Genomic DNA, 21,233 nt, shown 5'->3' with positions numbered 1-21,233 from the left:
ACTTTCCCAATTGCACGTTTATTTTACGTCTGACCGCACAGCGATAGCGAAACAAAACATCTCGCTAATACTAGAGAAAACATCGAAAATGTGTGTAAAAGTAGCATCCTTGTAGTATCTAACTAGCCGAATTCCAAGATAAGCACAGACAAGTAAACCATTTGAAGATGCCGATGGCCGCCATTCGCCACAGATGAAACCGCCGTTGGTTTCACACTTGCGAGCGACTTTGCCAAGGCATTGTAAGATAAGACGCTAGGCCGCTCAGTAGGAGCGATGGTTGAGTGCAAGTGGCACGGAGGGCATCGTTTATCTCGCTGGTCTTCCTCACGGTGCAAAATTACGGCTGAGTGGCAATGAGAATGCGCCCGCCTGACAGTTGTTTTGTGGCTAATCTAAACCAGTAAAGACAGCGTGGCTGCTCAAACGTCTCCAGGCACGACCGAGCGAGTTCAGAAGACCGAGCGGCATTCGTTTCATGCTTCAAGACGGCGGATGATACAAGGAGGTTGAGCCCGGTTGTCGAGGTTCAACCCGCCTCCGTATTGACTTGATAATACTGCCACAGTAAACGTATTTTTTTTTTTTTGTTCTTTGGTTCAACCCAATTAATTCCTAGTCACCTACGCTAGTCACCCTCAATTTGGTTGGATTTGATAAAGATCAGAAAGAATAGCAATAGAATAACTCGAGAATGCAATTTCTGGCAAAATTGTGTTTGAAGGCTGAGAAGCTGAATGAATGAATTGTGGAATGATATTGAATGATATGGTATGATATCGAATGAGCTGAGCATTTTCAGGATGAAATGGTTTGACGCAGTCAATATTTGCAGAAACGTGAGTGAAACATTTTGAAGCAATTTGGGGTTTTTGAAAATATTGTGAATGGGGAAAAAAATAACTGAGATGGCTTGATGATGATGATCTGAACATGTTGAATGGTTTGAAACGGTCAAGTAGTGTTGAAAGACGAGTGATTAATGCTTTGATTAATGTTATAATACAGGCATTTTTTGGGGGAGTGCAAAATTTGTAATTTCTGGTGTGTGCAAAATTTTAGAATTCTAGGGATTGAATTTCTGGGTGAAAAACTTTGAGTTTTGGGAAAACTGGGAATTATTCGCATTTAAAAAGAATGGAACGAATGAACTGACGCCGACGCAAAGGCTAACTTTCCCAATAATACACTGACCCCAATGCAATAGCATTGCAAGGCTTTTATTTTGAAGTTGGCCCACGTGGTGGCATGGCGGCTAGCTTGACTTGTCTTTTCGACATTTCCGCTTGCCTTAACACAGTTTTTAATTGCCATTACAAAGTTGCCGCCAAAATCAACACAACGCCATCCCGTAATCCTATTCAATCGCCAATTTAGGACGCTAAAAAAACGCTAGGTCATTACGCCGTCATTGTATAATACGGCACAAGTCTCCGCCTTTCGCAGCTAGCAGCTAGCCGCAGTACCAGGATGTCAACAGCAAGTAGTCTGACGGCTGTTGCTTTGCTTTTTTTCTTTTCTTCTTTTTCAATCGTGTGGACAAGGGTTTGTAATTTACTCTCCATGTTTAAAAGAGTGTCTTGGATTGCACTTTGAGGTCGTTTTCAATCACGGGCCATGTACAAAATAAGAAGGTATCCTGTCGTATATTGCACTTCGAGTTGTGTTCCTAAGGTCTAAATGGTTGTATTTGACATTTTGGGTTGAATGTTTTTTTAAATGTATTTATTTAATGGGCAAAACTAGTAAAAGAAGACAAATTTCCAACTGTAGATCAATAATAAGTTCAGTTCTGTTTAAGTAGTTTTGGAGCACATCTCATACGATAAATGGGGCTAAACTTTTTTTTGTTTTGTTTGTTTTTGTTGCTATTTTCACTTCTCATTGTCACTGCTCATTGTCATCTGTGCGCTTCTCCAATAGATATCATTACTGTGCTTATCATGTCAATTTGTGACCCATATGCTGCATTAGGAAAAAGCATTTGCACCCAACAATGTAACAATGGAAAACAGAAAAAAAAGAAAGGAGTGCAATCCAATTGGGCAGGATGGGTAATGCTGTTGTTGTTTGCTGTTGCTTCTCGGGTTATCTGTTGCATGCTGTTACGTAAGATGTCGGCCGGGCCAAATGCAATTCTGCGCACCTTGACTCACTTTTGTGCCCATGACAATGCTCATTCACGACCTGTGCTTTTGAAATCGCATTGAGCCAAATACGCGGCTCTCCATTGACAATGCGCCCGACACGTCAGACAACGGCCCACCAACACAACTGGCTGTGATGCGCAGTGAGTTAGTGTACAGCATGTGTGTAGGAGTGCGTGTGGGTTTGCTTGTACAGAACAAGCTTCACTGCAACTACTCTGTCTACCAGTATACTGTAGAAGCTTTTGAAACGAATTGTTACGTTGGTGATCGAGATGTGAAGTGGTCGTTTTGCATCAGGGGCAAGTGGTCTGCTGGAAGAACAAGATCCAGAATCTTTGGTTCATTCCCTTTGTGTGTCACTTAAACAATTGCAAAATAACGTGTATAATTCAATCCATAATACTGGTTGAGCAGCAGAGCCACTAAATTGCTGTGTGCTGATTGTGAACAAAACACAGGTTACAGGTTTGTTTGCTTTTTTCAATTATTTAAAAGAAACTTTTTCATGGTTCACATGTCCATCAATTCACATTTCACCGTTCTTTCCCATACATCTGCAAATTGCACAGGTTTTAGTTTCATTTGGTTTACTGTCAATTTTTGTGTGTCCCTAGCAAAACAACTTGAGTCATTGAATCGCCAATACCAATGGTTCAAAGCTTACCACAAAATATGATCCAAAGTGTAACAAGAAGGGTTCATTCTTTTTAAATTTGATTCTTTTTCATTTGTATTTTTTACTTTTTTCTTATAGAATGGAATATTATAGAGTGCAATGTTTCTCATTAAAAAAAGAAAAAAAAAAAACAGGGGCTGGAACGGATTAATGGCATTTCCATTCATTTCAGTGGGTAAAGATGATTTGACTCATGTCACGTGGTCATGGAAGGAACTAAACTTCTATCTCAGACCACCACTATATATATATATATATATATATATATATATATATATATATATATGTATATATATATATGTATATATATATATATATATATGTATATATATATATATATATATATATATATATATATATATATATATATATATGTGTATATATATATATATATATATATATATATATATATATGTATATATATATATGTATATATATATATATGTATATATATATATGTATATATATATATATGTATATATATATGTATATATATATATGTATATATATATATATATATGTATATATGTATATATATATATAAATAATAAGATAAAAAAAATTCAATTTCTAAAGCCCAGTAGCTTCCAACCGTGGGAAAATTAAATTGACCCTGAGTGGCAAAATAACAATAACGGTGAAATGTTTTAAACTGAAGTGAGAAGATCTCCCGTCTTTCACGGCGAGTTGTGGGATTGATTTTGAAATGGTGTGAATTTTTCATGGTGGCGTGTCTGTCTGGACATAATTTGGCCGAGTGTGTTCATCGGAGAGTGGAAGTGCTGCTTGTTAGCGTTTGTTCTTGATCAGCCAGGTCGAGCGCAAGAATGGCCGCCTGCTGCCTCGATTTGCAACCCGCTCAAGACAGCGGGACGAAAACGCAAGTGCAAATGGACGCATTATCGCCTCATTGCGGGGAGCCTTTGCGGCTTTCAAACTGGAGCGCGTGCGTGAGTGACAGCCTTCAGGCTGTCAGACGAAGGGCGAGGGTGCGTGCCAGCGCTGAGGAACACGGCAGACGAAATGAATTATTGATGCTTTCAAAAGCCGTGGAGGCGCTCTCCTTTGTTACCTCTGTTTGCTGCTCTTAGTGGGAGAGCTCAGCCCTCTCATCAAATGCATCCTCACGGAGATAATTGTCGCCCCCTTTGTTTTCCAGGTCTCTAAATTCGGCAAACACAAAGTAGGTGGAGGACCAAATACAGCAAAAAAGAAATGCAAGAGCCAATCTAAGTCAGAAGCTGTATTTCTTAGTGTTTTAGTTCCTGTCGATGCCAAAAGGTCCCCTCCAACCCCCCGCCCCCTCGAAAAAACACCCACAACCGTTGACCACATTCAAAAGCAAAGGAGTCAAAATAAATTGAAATTGTTTAGAGGACTTTAATCAAAGGTATTGAGAGGAAAAAAAAAAAAAAAAGCTATGTTTTGAACTTGGACTTATAAGCATTTCCACTCGGGGCTGACTTCACTTCTGTTGGCAGCTTATTACATTTGTATTCAGCATAACAGCTAAATGAAGCTTCACCATGTTTACTTTGAACTCTGGACTACACTAATTGAGTAACAACTCAATTCTATCAAGCCCCCCCCCCCTTAAGATTACAACTTTGTTCTCTTGATATGACCTAAATTCTGGAACTTTCCCTTTTTTTTTCGAGTGAAATTAAGACAATTCTAGCAACATTTCTAGTTTGTTCTTCCAAATGAATTCTTATACTTTCTAATTGTTTCCTGACAATATTATGCCTTTTTTTTCTTGCGCTTAACATTTTAGTCTTGAAAAATGTTGACTTTATTCTTGGGATCCGGCGACTATTCCCTCGCATGATGCTTAATAGACGTTTAGTGCCGAGTAACTGCGGACTTACCTTTGAGCGTCAACATCTGCTCAGTTCAGGTCTGCCTAGTGAGCTGGAAAGAAGAACCCCCCCCACGCAGCTTATCCCCCTGAAAGGAATTGTTTCACACACACCGGAAGAGGATGGAAAGACTCCTAAAGTCGAGGGAACATGCACTGAACTCCAGCAAGAGTATCTTGGCCATGCGTGAACTGATGCTGATGACATTTACATGTAGCTGTGACGCCTGAATGGCTTCAGTCGCTCTGAGGGTCCGTGCAAAAATGGGAGGGGGGGGGGGGGAAGGGAATGGAAAAGGCTTACGGATGCACAGACGCTGCAAGCGTTTAACACTGCAAGACAAACACCTTCGTCGTACAATTTCTCTGTTGTGCATTGTGAAGGCGAGCCTAACTGACATATGGACGACACAAGCGTGATAGATAACAACGGCCGGGACGTGTATTTGTTTTTGTTTTTTTTCTCCTCTTGGGGCGTAACGGTAAAGATGACTCACAGTAAAATGTGAAGCTGTTGGAAACCTTTCAAAGCCGCTTTACAAATGCCATCGCATTCTTTTGGCTACGTTTTCATGCGGCGATGATAAAAGCCTGATGGAGAAGCGATGGATGGCTCAGAGAAAAGGAAGTGATTTTATATTCTTAATTTTTTTTTTGCCCCGAAAGAAATGGGATATTGCCACAACTGTTTTTGCTGGATGTCTGTACTGTATTTGCCTAAAGCTAATTTGTTGATAATGGAAACAGAAACCATGAAGCTAGCAGTTAGCTAGCTAGCTATGCCTATACCCCCAAAACACAATTCAATGCCACAATTTTACACAACAGCTTGGTGTCACTTAAATTCTGTAAATTCCTTTTTTTTTTTTTTTTTTTAATTAAAGTAAAATTCTGTTCCTGTAAGTAAAAAAAAAATTACAGAATCTAAAAATCTAACCGACTTAAGTAGAAAACGAACTTATTATATACAATTCCGGATTTGATAACTTGTCGCAGTAGAAAAACTTTAAAAAGGTTACTGGATGAAGACAAAAACATTACCTTGTCATGCCATTCCAACAACGAGCAAGCTTGCTGTTTTTATGCTATCCAAATATTTTTTTTTCTACAGCTTTGAACTGTTGTGTGAAAATTTATGAGTGACAAAAATAAAAAAGTAAAGTAAAAAAAAACACCTTACCTGCATCTGTTGTTTTTTTTAGGATTAGATGGATTGGTTTTTTTTCTTTTAATGTCAGAAATTTTTGCACCTATTAAGATCTCAAGCTTAATCAATCAATCAAAATTTCAACCGTAGATGACATCACCTCGCTTTATTTTCCACTTGTTTACGTCACGTCAACTGCGCGGGTTGAAAAAGATAATGAGCCTATTTTAACAAAGATTTCAAAGTACAGACATGTTTTCAAAAGTCGTCTGAAAAATATCCACTCAACTGAAGTGCGGATATCTGAAAAATCGACTTAATTAGAATAACAAAGTTTCGGTTCCTCGTTACTCCTCACCACTTCCAAAAAAGTCCAAATGGAGACTGTGACATGTTCAATAATTAGCGATGCCTTTCATCTTGCCTCCAAATATCTAACCGACTGCTCTTGTTCCTTTCAAAGGGAGCTCCTTTGACTTGTAACACACTTTCCGACTGTAATGAGGACTTAATTTCCTGTGTTTCTTATTGAACTCACGCCGGCCTAAACCCCTGGCTGGATCTGCCTGCGACTAATCATTCCAAAATGGGCCCGCCGAAGCCCGAGTGGAGGCTTCCCAAGTGTTAACGAAGAGCCGAGGAAAGGCTCCAATTTGCTGTCCTCCCACCAACCTCTGCTAATCCTCGCGCAGCATGCGCCGTGATTACAAACCCGTCACATCGCATCCACTTCCAGGGAGGAAAGTGGATGTGATTGATCCGCCGCTGCAGCGAGGTACGTAGGAATCATGTCAGGAAGGAAGATAGACGGGAAGGTGGGTAGGACGGAAAACAGGTAGACATTTCCCCACATCATCACAATTACACATTTTATTGAGTGGAATTATGGATAGCCTGATGCAGCAGTCAGTCTTGACACAAAACTAGTAAATAAGTAAGAAGGAAGGTAGGTAGGAAGGTGGATGGGTAGGTAAGTGTGAAAGAAGGTTACAAAGCTAGACTGGCCAGACTGCCAGGACGGGATGTGCAGAGGAAGGACACTTGATATATATGTATGAGTGGAAGGGTGTCGGAAATGGAGCCACCAGGCAGGAGGCAAGCAGGAAGACCAAAAAGGAGATTTATGGATGTGCTGAGGGAATGTTTTGAGGGTGTTGGAATTGGATCAGATGAAGCAGAGGACTAGCGGAGATAGAAGAAGCGGATTTGCTGTGGCAACCCACGGCTTTAAGGCGGATGTCAACTCAAATATTTCCAAACTAAATTGGGACACAAATGCTGCCCTTTACACATTACGTATGGGAACTCACATACATTTACATTACCGTATTTTTACTTATAATCCAGTGCGACTTATATATGTTTTTTCTTTTGTATTATGCATTTTATGGCTGGTGCGTCTTGTAATCCGGAGCGGTGTATAGTCCGTAAAATACGGTATATTGCGGTATTAATAATATGGCAGTTATATTAAGTTGTGACAATCGATAAAAATACCTGCAATGGTGAGCATGAGTATGGTGGCCCTTAAAGTCCAAAAGGCTAATAACCACATCCATGGACTTTAGATCAATACTGTACCATGAGAAAATAATGCATATTATCAGTGTACTTTTCCTACCTGCACATGCAATGCAAAAATGTTAGCAAAGCACATTAAAATTTGCAGTTCTGTATAATTTACTACAGACAAAATCACATTCTATAACATAAGGAAGACTTGTGTGAAATTAGTGATGTTTTAGTTCTCCATCCAACAATTAAACCATTCCTCAGTTAGCGAACCCTTCCTCCCTCCCTTCCCTCCTTTCCTTCCTCCCTATCAATTAAAACAAATAAATGCCTCCTTCAAATAAAAAAAAGGCAAAATACTCACTTATGATACACACAGAATAAATACTGCAGAGCTTTTGAGGGCATTTGCCAACTGAAGTGTATCTACAATATATTAGTGCCCGACTTCTTTTCTTATAAGTCTTTTTTCAATTTCGTTTTAAAAACTCCAGTTTTATTTGACATGAATAGTATCATACAGTGATTAAAAAAAAAAAAGAACCCCCTCCAATCGGCAGACAACCTTAAAAGTCAAGTACGCTCCAGAATGAGTGACATGACATAAAAGCGACGCTTACTTGCCGTTCAAAGCAATTTTGAATGAAATCCACTTTTTTCCCCACGTTTCTTTGTTTTTTTTTTGCCATTCAAACTACCCTTCCCCGACGTGTCAAACTGAGAGCGCAGCGGATCAGAGGAGCACTAACTGAAGCCCACAGCGCCACCAAGCCCTCACGAGGGGAACTGCCTCCTCCTCCTTCCTCATCTTTCACTCACACTTTAATCTGATTTCTTTGCCTGATTTGCTTGTCAGCGCGACAGTGGACACTCGCTCCCTCTTGCGTGGGAGACGCGCGTGCGCAATGGGTGGGTGTGGGGTGCTTATAGTACACACACACACACACACACACACATACATAAAAAAATGGTAAAAATGATCATTCGTCCAAAACAAATGTAAAATAAAAGACAAAAAGAGACCGAGAGTGGGGCTCTTGTACGAGTGTGTGTGAGCCACGCGTGGGAGTGGATCCTCCCTCCCTTCCCCAACCTTCCCCCCCCCCCCATCTCCCTCCCGCCCTTCCATCCATTCCCTCCCATTTGCATTCCTCCTCATTGCGGGACGGAGCGTTCGGCGCGCGCACGCACTGTCTGGGAGTCGTGCAAAACGGATGTTCGCTGTCTCCTCTTTGGTTAGGTCTTTTTTTTCCCCCCCCTATCGGTACGGAAGTGGACGGAAGTGCATTTCCCCCCTTCCCACGCATGAAGGTGCTGGACTTGAGGTATAGTGCTGGCGTGAGTGTGCGTTCCTCCGTGGGGCTCGCTTGGAGTTGCTGTCGCGCGGGTGGAAATGCGAAAGGATGCTCGGCAGCAGCGGCGCTGAGGACCACAGCAGGTGAGTGATTCCACGCGCGTCCTAAATAAATTTAGTGTATCAGGCTCGAGCGACTTTAATGGTAGGGAAAAAGGAAAAAAAAAAAAAAATCACCATCATCCTCATCCTCGTGAGGTTTGTGTAAAGTCCACGCTGGTGCGCGTCCTCTGCAGGTAACCTCAAAACGAATCGGATCAGAGCATCGTCAAGCATGCGCATACTGTTAAAGCTTTGTTGTGTAAGTCACATAAGTGTGTGTTTGTGTAGGTGTGTGTGCGTAAAGGATTTAGCCATTAATCACATTGTAATTGTCCCGCGAATGTGATTGCAGCACCTTTATAGAGGCTCCATATTAATGTTCAGGGCTGTGATAACATTGGCAGCCTCATCTGCAAAGATGGCTTATCTGCTCAATGGGCTGCATCCTGTATTTGATGAACCCCCGCCAATCCCTCCCCCCCTCCGCACCCCCCTCCTCCCGAACAATTGGGACATCACATTGTCAACTACAAGATGGTCAAACTTGCTCTCTTGGCAGCATCACCCCACCCCACCGCCATCGCAGCCCTTGCGTGCATCTTTGCGATCCGGACCGTGTTTGGGAACAACACAGATGCAGCAGAGTAACGCGAGGCTGTGTAACGCTGCGCCGCCCGCGGACGTTCATAAAGTGCCGTTCGGTTATAAATAGCCTCGGGGAGGGAGAAGTGAAGAGAGGCAAGCACACGGGGAGGTGTGATGTCTGATATGCCCCCCAATAAATTACTCCCAGATCAGGCAGTAAAGGGTGTGGCATCAGTATGTTTGGCATTAAAAAAAAAAAAAAGAAAAGTATAGGTTCAGCACCAGCTGCAGTGTGAGAGTGCGCCCAAGAGAGAAAAAAAAAAAACGAAAAAAAACTGTCAAGCTTTTTTTTTTCCATTTTTTAACAGACTATGCTAAATGTGAGTGGTGGTACTGGATAGGACTGCTCATGCTAACAATGGCGCCAAAGTACTTCTCTGAACCGTGTGTGTGCTTCGATTTACGGCGAGAACTCTGAAGAAAGCGACACGGGGCGAATGTTGAGACACGAGCGTCTTTGGAACATTCAGTCCTTCATTTTCCGAACCGCTTAAGAGGTTTACAAATCAGCGGTTGACGCTAAGGTTAACGCCAACATGTTTTACATTAAGGCTTGCTATGTTTCGCTGATCCGTCGAGCCTTTGTCGCACGATTTGGACACTTACCAAGCTGTGCCGAATATCTCTAAAAAAAAACAACATTTGACGTTGCTTCATTTTTCAGTTATGCGCTTCAGAGAGAAAAGCGGAGAGGTGACGCAGATTCATTGTTTTTATTTTTCATTAGTTAATACGCTAAAGTACACGCCCAGGAAAAATTTGAATATAATTGTCAATCAAACATACACGATCATAAATGACGAGTGTCTGATCACATAGTGGGTCCAACCGATTACTATATACAGAGGGGGAGTAATATATACTCTGTTACATTTACTTTAGTAACTTCTTGGATGAATTGTGATTGCGCTAATTTGGCTCAATACCAAATCTATAGCTACCTATTATTGCTTGCGCGTTTCACCAATCAAACGGACCCAACCAGTCATGTGATTGATCGTATACAAAGTGTCTGCAGGCCTGCATGGAAGCAAAGTTTTCAAAGTGACTCATTTACATGAAGCATGTCTAAAATGTATACATGTTGACATTTTATCTTACAAGAATTCCGCCCCAAAACATGTTGAGTGCCAAAGTTATTTTCATTTTGGGCTGCTGAGTCCGAAAATGACATCAGTTTCTTTGAATTGGCTCTAGTCTTTGAGTTATTGATATTTTGAACAATTGGCTGCAGAGGTGGGCATTCCGTCCAACTGACGGACCGGTCCTTCAGTCCATCACTGAGGCACTGCCGTTTTTCTGACGCTTACCCAATGAAGGGGCACCTTTTAATATGGGCAAAACTGATGAATGACAGACGGCGTTTTCATCCGTCAGTGTGATCGTCACTAATCGCGTCCATCATTGGCGAACGCTCGTTTTTCTGGCGCTTTTTTTGGGGGGGGCGAGTGATGGAGCAACTGACTTCTGACAGACTTTAATGATGGACTGACTGGCGGACTGACAATTACAATTCGGTTCGTTCTGAAAAATGATGACGGGTGACGTCTGACCAATGACGGACCAGCAAACAATGCCCACCCCTGATTAACGGATATTTATAATGAATGTGCTTTGACAGTTTACAAAATATACTTTGGTCGTTACTGAAAGACGTGTTTGTGCTGTGATGTAATCTTTTTTTGCATTTGTTTGCTGCTATTATTGCTTAACTTTGCGTGATTTTCACATGAAGTATGATTTGCATATAGATTGCCATCCTTCACCATATCGCATCAAAAATGAAAGAATAATATATGGACATGCTCACCAAAGTTGTAGCGTACAGAGAATACCACTGTCGTAGCTCGGGTATTATTAGCTTATTTTCTAATCAAAAATATGGCTCAACAACTACAGCCAATTTTGGAAAAAAAAATGATTCAGTAAGATCAAAATACCCTAAAATAGTGTGTTGAGCAGTACATAATTCATTCAAGACCATTTTTTGTGGCTAAATGTGCCTCATTGTATAAACGTATGCTTCCAGTGACAGTGATTTTGTTCAGCCATATCTGATGTTTCACATTCCAGCTTTATATTTTAGTTTATTTGACGTTGATGAAGAAAATAAATCAGTTATTTACCAGTCACTTCCAACTTGAGTATTTTTTTCACGCTGAATATTTACACTTCCTCAAGTCATTATTTAAATGACTGTTTGCTTCCACTTGAGTCAAACAATATCAAAGTAACACTACTAGTTTTTGTCTTTCCTCCCCACCATTGGCTATATGACCCGCGAGAAGTCGGTTTCGCCACCCTCGGCTTAAATGCTGCGGATCAATGATGGCTATTTCCCGCTCTGCTTTTAGACGCCTGATCCGCTTTGTAGTCCGCGCGCCCTCGGCACGCATTAAACAAATGCGCGGATGGCGACCTTGGCCAGCCGCTCATCAATAGGTTTCACCTCACTGACCCTGCAGGAGGAACGAGGAATCACAACAATCCCTTCTCATCCTCCGCGCCTCACATGCCGCCGCTGACGTGCTCTTATCGAATTCCCACCTGTTGATCTTTGCTACCGATACGGAGCGCGGCCATGCGGAGGCCGGGCTACCGTGGCTTCCTTTGGCCTTACTCGCCGACACCGTGTTCAAAGTGACAGATCTGGGGCTCGCAGTCAAAATGGCCAAGCGCTATTAGCGGCCTGGCGTCGGCCCGCCGTGCTCTTGGTGATGGCGTCATCCCCGGGTGTGAACTCGACACCTCCTGCATTGACAAGGTGTTTATTAGCTCCCAGTTGTCGGCGGCCGTGACGCCTACACCAGCGTGGCAATTATGTTGTTTATTTTTCTGACACAACTGGCTGCCGTTATGTTGATGGCCGTCTGCGTGCTTGAAAGTGGTTTGTCCTCAAGGGGGGGTTATCATGAGGGGGCATGGAGGGTGCATAATTGCTAAAAACGTGCACGACTGATAACTTGGTGGTACTCAGATATGAAGTTGCAGTTAAACCGTTTTTCTGTTTTTTTTGGAGGGGGGGCGTGGCTAAAACGGCACCTATTGATGCACTTTGGAGTCTGGCATGAGTCACCCTGACCCATTTATATGGGAACATGAGCACCTTTGTTTGCATCAGCGGTTATCTAGCGCAATTGTTTATTAGCTATGTCTACCACCCGAAAATGCACTTTCCCTTGTGATCGTCACTTGAAAGCGCCTTGTTGTCTGCTGTGAGTGCCCGTCTGCGACGGAGAGAAAGGCAGAGAAGTCCTAGGAGTGGGTATTTTATTATTTTTATTATTATTATTTTCTTTTTTTAAAGTCTGGCTTGACAGTGTGTGGAATGGCATTTCGGGCTAGCATGGCTGCTTTAGAGTGCCTCGTTGTTGCGGCACGGAAAAGCCCGTGTTGATATTAAGGGGCTGTTCGGGTTAAAATGATGAGAGAATTTTTCTGATTTCATTTCTTATCATACACATGCAAAAAATTCATTATGACCTAAGTTCATTTTTATTTAAAGATTGGATTGTGCTTTGTGATTAACTGGTGACCAGTTTGCTAGGTGCAGTTTGCCGTTCGACCCTATCGGCCGTTCACACTCAGATGGGATAGACTCTAGCTTCCCGTGACCTTGATTCAGATAAGTGGTATAGAAAGATGGATGGATGCTTAAAAAAAAGTGTTTTTGTGGCCATTAAGTTATAGGCGCTAAGAATGAATTAAGAGTCGTGACCATCAATAATGCCTGACTCTAAAAGTTACTCTGTTTCCAACAAATAGCATTTCATTCCAAGGGTTTTCTTTTTATTGGATGAAACTTCAAGGAATGTTGTTCTTTTGGAGAATAAAGGGAAAATAAAATCATACTTGCTATGTGGGCGATGCTGCACTCTTCATAAAGCGCGTTTAACAAGCTGGCATTCTCATTTTGCTTTCACAGAGTCTAATCACACTGCTGATTTCCGCCTGTATTCCTACGACAGATGCTAATTGCACCAGCGACGGTTGCATCAACGTGAACTTTGCGCATTGGCTTCAATACCCAGTCGAAGCGTGAGGTTATTATGAGAGTTCTCACTCCTTTTCACCTACCGAGAGAAAAAAAAAAAAAAAAAAAGAAAAGGTGTCTTCCCTTTGTAGCGTCAAGTCCCCTTGGCAGTGTTGCAGCTTTGTGCCTTATCGTTCCTGGTGACGAATCAGAAGTTCACGCCTGAGCAGCCGTGCGCGTTGGCTCATAAATAATTGTTGATTCCACGCCGATGTTCCGCGCTCTCTTGAACCCGGCGTTCGGGGGTGCAATCGTACTTTGCCCCCCACTTCACCTCTATCAGTACGCAAAGCGGCGGCGTGACTTGCCGAATCAAATATTTCCCTCTCAAATCCTGTGATGTTGCAGGCATTAACATAATTATTGTACACGCTAATCCAAAGCTGACATTTCGGAATTATTAAATTATATTGCAGGTTCATGTGGCGGGGAAATATTTTTAAAAATATTCTCTTCCTCTTTGTTTGTTACTGAAGTGGTTGTGTTCTATGGCGAAATAATTAATTTGAGGAATCTCATTTATTCATATTGGTTGAAATGGCCCGTAATAACCAAATGTGGTATTAAAGATAGCATTACTTCATTAACATTGTACTGGATACACTGTAGCAATGTGATACTAATTGACGTTTTGCCATTAATATTAATGTTTCTAAGTAATGGGAATGGAACCTTGAGAAATTCAATCCGGGGTCAACCTGTGCCTTGCAAGAACTTGTTAACTACACAGTGTTTTACCATTCCTAACAGTTGTGTGAAAAGGATGACCACAATCAATTTTATATATTGTCGCTGTCCTGTGAAAAACACTTATGTCCAATTTTGGAAATTTTTTTGAATTTTCAATATATATATATATATATATATATATATATATATATAAGGCTGTCAAGCGACTATACAATTACATTTTTTTAACTAATGAACCACAAAAGTTTCCATAATCGCGATTAATCGCATTTTTTAACTACAATTTTCTACACGGCTTGTAACAAATATTTACTTGAGTAAAATCTCGGAATTAATATGGGGAGAAAAATGTAAAGTATATTAACATGCGTGTTTTGGGAATGTGTGGGGAAGAGGCGCGACCCGTGATTCAAACCCAGAAGGTGGCTAACCACTTGCGCGCCGTGCTGCCCTCATCTATTTCCAAGTTGTTTTACTTTACATTCTTTCTGTATAGGCTATTTCCTTGCTCCTTAAGGCCTTTTTGTTTCAAATCCACACTCTGCTTTTTAGTGTTGCTCCATCAAGTAAACAGGCGGACCGAAGCAATCAAATGCCAAACCCTTGATGGAGATTATAAATAACCACATCCCACTGTGACCTGCTTTCACTCAAAGTAGCTGAGAGGGTTGTCTACCAGCGCTTGCTGTAATCAGAAATACAGACACAAAGTGGCTGAAGGAGGGGTTTTTGTGTGTGTGTGTGTGTGGGGGGGGGGCTAATTGTCATACTCTGCTTGTATTGGCCTTGTTCGAGGCAGGTCTGAGGTATCCTTAAGATCGGGAAATTGTATTAATGATGCTCAGTTTATATTTTCCTCTCTTAGTCAAAGCGAGGTTTTCACAAATGCTCGCGCCGCCAGATGAGCGTCTTTGACTGTGTATTTGCACAAGGATGTCACCTCCAGCAGCCTTGACCATGTTCATTCAACATTCCTTAAGGATGTATTCAAATTTGTCATTAGAATGCGCCGTCCTCTGCCGTCCCATAATTCATAGTGTTTCCACGCAAGCGCTGCCATAAATCAGTCGGCATCCCCTCGGAGGACGCATCATTAAAACGAAAACAAGCCATTGATTGCGCTTAGGGCGTACAGGTCAAGGGTTGGAGAGGTGTTTCTTAGACTATTAAGATTACTCATCAAGTTCCTGGAGGGGACATTTGTATGCTGAGCGTTAAGACGAATCAGTTGCTGTCGTCAGGCAGATTTAAACACTGGCAATGTTTTCCCGTAATGGCGGCCGTGCTGTGATGTGTGATGTGATATCAGGCTACATTTTATGTAGGGTTAATATACGCCCATACTCACTGGCCTCTTCATTATAAAGAGATTCACATGATAATTGTTTTGTTTTTATTCTTTGGGATTTGTATCTCACTGTTAGTAACCTTAATAAATAGATTCAAGCAGAAATTGTAAAAATAAATAAATAAATAAATAAATAAAAACCCTTGAGATTCGAGTGATCCGGCTGCTCAGCCAATTTTTGGGAGTGCTGGATGGTGGCACTGAACTCAACTTTCACAGATTTTTCAAAATGAAATGAAAAGAAACTATTAAAAAAAATTACATATTACGTTTATAAATATGAACTACAAGTGTCTATAATTGCAGCGAAAATGTCCTTATTTTTTTTTTGTCAATTAATTTCATCAATAAGACTTCTGGGTTCAATTAAAATGTTCATTTATTTCGTTATTTCTGTTCGTCCGTACAGAAGGAATGTCAAACAGTCGTTTGGAAATTGTAATTTACTCCAATCTTTTCTTTTTTTTTCTTTTTTCTTTCTTTCTTTCTTTTTCTTTTTTCTTCCTTTTTTTCTTTTCTTTTCTTTTTCTTTTTTATCTTGCACTCGAAAACACTCCATACCTTTAAAAGAAAAGACTAAAACTAATAAGAACTGAACTAAAACATAGCATTTTTGAAAAGCTAAAAGCTAACAAAGTTCCGCTAAAAACAAATGAAAACTAAGTGGATTTAAAAAACAATCCCAACCTAAATAAAAACTAACCATAAAGAAAAATCCAAAAGTATTATAACCCTGTCTTTACAACAATCAGCAGTACAGAAGATGGTAAACAATTCTTTATTTTTCTATATTTCCATCCCACGTTGCGTCTTTAAAAAAAAACACATTATTTTGCGTCAAGTCGCTAGCTTTATGCTAACACATAATGTAAAATGCCATAGACGGGCTAACGAATAGCATCGGTGTCGTGGTACAACAATTCTCACAGGCATATATTCTTCATCCTCTATGAGTAATAACAAAAATATTTTGGGGGTGAGCGTTGCCCGCAAATGCCCCAAAACACCCGACACTGCGTGTCGCCTCCTTTAGGTAGTGCCGGCGTACCTAATGAAGTGTCCCGTGAGTGTCCACCTGCATGAATCTCCTCTCGAGTCACGCCTGGTGTAAATGGCAGCATGATTTCCCAACAGAGGCTTCACAAACCCACTTGGAGCGTGGAGAGCTCGTTTGGAGTGCCAGCCCTGAACCGCGACTCCGAACCCGAGCACTCCATCCGAGCGAGAGGTGGGCCTCGTTCCCACTTACGGAGAACATCACTCGTGGCCGTTCAAGCGCGGCGGTGCAAGTGGAAGCCGCCGTTGCGCTTGGCGCAATTGAACGGATGTTTGCGGTGGAGCAGATGTGACAGCATATTGTCATTTGCCGGCAATGCGCTAATCATCCCTCAGTGATAAACAACTATTTATGCGCGTACAAACGCACAAAGGGTGAGTCGTCATGTTTTGCACGGCAATGAGTGAAATTCATAATAACGGGGACCAACGTGATGCATTCCGCTCAGGCGCCAGGAAAATGAGCTATTAGGCCAGCTTCAGTGTTATGTGGTTCAATACAATGGAGGAACATTATGCTCAGTTTTGATTGACACTGCAGCAAGGTAATCATGTTTGTATGTTATTATGTTTGGACACTACACGGGTGCACAGCGTCATGCTGAGAGCTGTTTTTAAATAAAAATGTCTTATTATTTCTATGACAGAAAAAAAAATCAGTTTCAGAATTTAAAAAAAAATTAAAAATCCCAAAATGTAGAGATCATGGACTGCATAGTAACATATGTATCGGGCACTCCTTTGCTATTGTGTCCAATCAAAACTCAGCGTTGATACACTGATACAAAAAAAAAGCTTTTTTTTTTACATCACGGTATACAACTTTTAATTGGAAGTGGATGGAATTACAAACAGTTCGAAGTAAGAGTCTGTGTAAATGCAATTTGGAAAACAAAACAGGAAAGGCCTACTAGAACAGCTGAACCTTATTTTTGGTTATTCTGAGGCATTTTGTGATTGGTTGATGCTTCACAGCCACATTTCAGTAATATGAGTGCGTGCAAGATTGCGCAACCGCTTTAAATTGATTTACTTACTTGCATTAATGGCTTTAAAATTCACTAGTCGACAAGTTTGTACACATTTTTAAAGAGAGATCCAACTAAATCTTTCTACGCCAACCGTTTTTTTCTCCAACACATTAGGCTTTCATAATTTATAGTCACATTTATAATATATAGGAATATAGATAGTAATATTTATGAATTAAGGGTTAGGTTCAGCAGCATTTTTTTTTTTTCCTGAAACGTCATAGCTATAAATTGCAACAGTAAAATATGTATCGGGCACTCTTCTATTGGTCAAAGTGACAAAACAAAAAATGAAAATATCTCAAAAACTTGACGTGCTGGGAAAAAGTAAAGACATATTTGAAATCAGCTTCAAAAAGATGTTTATCAAGTCATCTCTGATTAAAATGAGCTGTCGACCAGTGTTAGCCTCATTTTTTTTTTTTTTTTTTTTGTCTCACCGCAACCTGACATTTGAACCGTGCAGTTGACATTTTTTTCATCCACTCTCTGTTCTGCTTGTTTTGTCGGCATCTGTTTGTTTGCCATTAAAAAGGCCAATCCCATTAGAATTCATTCAGCACTTGTATTCAAATGCTGCCCAAGTATAACAAAGTGACACTTCATGTAAATGCTTGAATGTGCTTCGAGGCCATTGCGGCCTCCCTTCATAAGATCGGTGTTGGGGCTTTTCCCCTTCATTTATGCACTTCAAGACAACAGAGGCTTTGCTTTAGGTTAAATGAGGGAGACGAGGCTTTAAGTTCCCCAAAAGCTTGTTACGTAACTCTCTGTTTAACATCCCCACAAGCAGCTGGTGGACAGAAGAAAAAAGAAAGAAAAAAAAAAAAAAAACCCACATAGTGTGGGCAGAGAAGAGGGAAATTGCAGGAAGACCGTTTCCTGGGAGGTCAGATTTCAGGTTATCGACCAGACACGGTGGCATGAGAGAGACGTTTGACGCTTGCTTGGCAAAGAAAAAAGGAAGCTACGGCACCAAGACTTGTAAAAAGAAAACAACAAAAAAATCCATTCCGGATGAAAATTGTTGACTTAGGTACGCTACACACTAGGGCTTCATAATCAAGTCATTATATTGATTGTTAAGAATGAATAAATCCTGCATTCTGGATGGTGAGAGCTGAGTGACGTAAACACATAAAATTACAATATAAGAATGCAACGGTGTTAGTTCTTAGTTGCCAGAGAACTGAAATATGTGTAAGATGTCGAAGTTTAAAAAAAAAAAAATCCAAATGTTGAAAATCGGAAAAGTTGTTAAGTCAATAACTTAAGAGTTCGCGTTTGTATTCTTAAAAATGTTGACGGTAATATTTTGACTTGTACTGCAAATTAATATCGTCTGGCTCCAAATATCTGTCATCGGCCTCCTTGACTACTAATAGTCGGTATCGTATCGGCCCTGAAAAAACATTTTGGTGTATTTCAAATAAAAGTGACATATTGTCGCATGGTCATTCGCGGGATCTAGTGGGGAGCGCACTGGCCCACTTCCTCGGGGCCACTGATAAAACGGAAAATCATCTACTGTAGCTTTTCAGGTTATAAGCCTGAAATGTTCCCCAATTTTCAACATATCCTTTCAACGTAGCGGTCAACCACCTTCTTGAAGTCGGAATAAACCGAAACCGCGGCAGCGCTATCAACGCTTCTTACGCGCTCCGCAGCCGACACGGTGGATCGGGCCGAGCCGACCCCGCCGCGGCTCCGTTGCGGAGATAGAGAAGCTTAATCCACGTCCTCCGAGAGATCGCCCAGAAAGATGAAGCCTTAATTAGCCCGATAAAACCCCACATAATGACACTATTGATACAGGCTGGGGAAACGAGAACTAAGCCGTACTGAAAAAGAAGCAATTCAAAGGCCAATGAATTAGAATGGAGAGCAAAGTAGCCGCGGTGGACGTCGAAAAGGGCAGCGCGCTCTCACAACGCGAGGCCGTCTTCTCTCGTATCCACCTGCTTTCAATTCTCCCTTAAGATGCTTAGACCCCCCCAAAAAAAAACAAAAAAGCGCTGACCTTCATATAATCAAAGATTATGAGGAGGAAAACAACAACAGTTTTCAACGCGCTTAAGCAATGGGCCTCACGGGAGATGGAAGCAATTAAAGGCAAAATTACTTGCCTAAGCTGTCCTTGCATCCTCCCGCTCGCTATCTCGGGCTCCCAGTAGTCGAGGTCGTAAAGATAGAGACGGAGAGGCTCCGAATTGTACCAGCCCGGCTTATCCGAAGGCGACTAGAGGGGGGGGCAAATCTCGCGTTTGGACAAAAGACGATGGAGGTATTTCACATGCGACAAGTGGATCCATGACAAGGTCACCCTGCGCTTAATACCGGCGCGGCGAAGACACGGCAAATCCCTTGTCAACACTCACGCCTGGTGAAGTTCTAGAAGACTTCTATCGGCTTTGGAGTGAATCCACAGAAGCTAACACGCGGCCCCGAAGAACCTAATTAGCGTCTGATAAAGGTAGCGAGCCGAGCAGCGCCAATCTGACGTGCCGCTCATACCTGCCGTAATGAGAGCCACGTGGTCTTTTCTCTTTGTGTGCCCACAAAAGAGGCTCGTGTGCTGACAGGCCGGCGACACGCCGGCGGATGCACGTTTTTGTTTAAGCCACCCTTTGTGGTCTCGTCATGTTAGCCGTTTGGCAGCGGGACTCGCGTGACATTTACAAGCATGTCCAGCCATCCGTTTTCTATAGCGCTTGTCCTAATTAGGGTCGCAGGTGTACCGGAACCTACAATGTTCCAGCTGACTTGGGCTAAGAAGCGGGGTACACTCCTGACTAGGTGCTAGTCAACAGACATTCACATTCAAACCAACGGACTAGGGATAAGGCCGATTACCGGTTTGATGGTTTACGATGGTTTCAAAAGTCCAGGTTTCGCTAACCGCTAATGCTAGCCGCCACCGGTAATGAATATCTTCTAAGCAGAGCACAATGCGATTGGCTGCTTGCAGAGTTGAGTAAACAAGCTGCCTCTTTGAAGTTAGTTGCCTCCAATTAACTGCACTTTTCTCCTTCTCTGCGAGCAGAGAGGGGAGGAGCGAGTAGTAACACTGCATACACTAATGCCTTTATGTTCTGTCTGATTAATGTGCATTGTGCCCCAAAAAAAAAACAAAAAAAAAAATGGTGCCAGCAGTTACTAGTTAGCCCCAAGGACAACATGAGTAGCCCATGGGTCTCTTCTAAAAACAGCTCACCAGTAGTGAGTGGGACATTGTGACTTACTAAGAAGAATTAAAACAGGAGAATGTTAACATTTAATTATTTAAACTTAACCATGTTTCTTCTGCACCAAATATTCTGTATTTTGTTTCAAAATAAATTGTGTTCAATAGAATGGGAACAAAATGCTGTTTCTATTTTCACAAATATTTCAGAAGTTAATTTTAGAGCAGTAATTCTAAGATTGTGATACTGCGACAATTTTGCTCCCGCCTTATATATGACGCTCAATCACAAAACAGTCTCAAAGGGTTTAATAACCCAGCATCGCAGTGTTTGTTTTAATGTATGTAAAGTATTTTGTGATGTAATCTACAGAATTAATTGAAGAACCATACCTGTATTGCACTACAATATTGTTTTTTTTTGTTGTTGTTTTTCTATAGTATGTGCATAGTCATAACTATATATGTCGAAGTCGGACCTCCAATTCAATACATTTTATTACACTG

General features: G+C 41.4%; 1 protein-coding gene across 5 annotated transcripts in view; it reads left to right on the top strand.

Annotated features, from left to right (window-relative positions):
* The window catches only part of lingo1a (leucine rich repeat and Ig domain containing 1a), a 145,877-nt gene that overhangs the window by 110,296 nt on the left and 14,348 nt on the right, over window positions 1-21,233 (top strand). The window contains exon 1 of one of the 5 annotated variants that reach the window (XM_086028190.1): window positions 8,520-8,781. The exons of the other annotated variants lie outside the window; for them this stretch is intronic. The gene's annotated coding sequence lies outside the window, so the exon portion shown is untranslated. Of the gene's footprint in view, window positions 1-8,519; window positions 8,782-21,233 lie in introns of those variants that run through there. 5 annotated transcript variants of the gene reach the window in all.

This window comes from Filicampus tigris, chromosome 4 (assembly GCF_054856515.1).
Source record: "Filicampus tigris isolate MCC_2025a chromosome 4, RoL_Ftig_1.0, whole genome shotgun sequence".
Classification (NCBI taxonomy): Eukaryota; Metazoa; Chordata; class Actinopteri; order Syngnathiformes; family Syngnathidae; genus Filicampus; species Filicampus tigris.
Note: the sequence above shows the minus strand (reverse complement) of the source record. Positions and strands in the feature narration are given on the sequence as shown.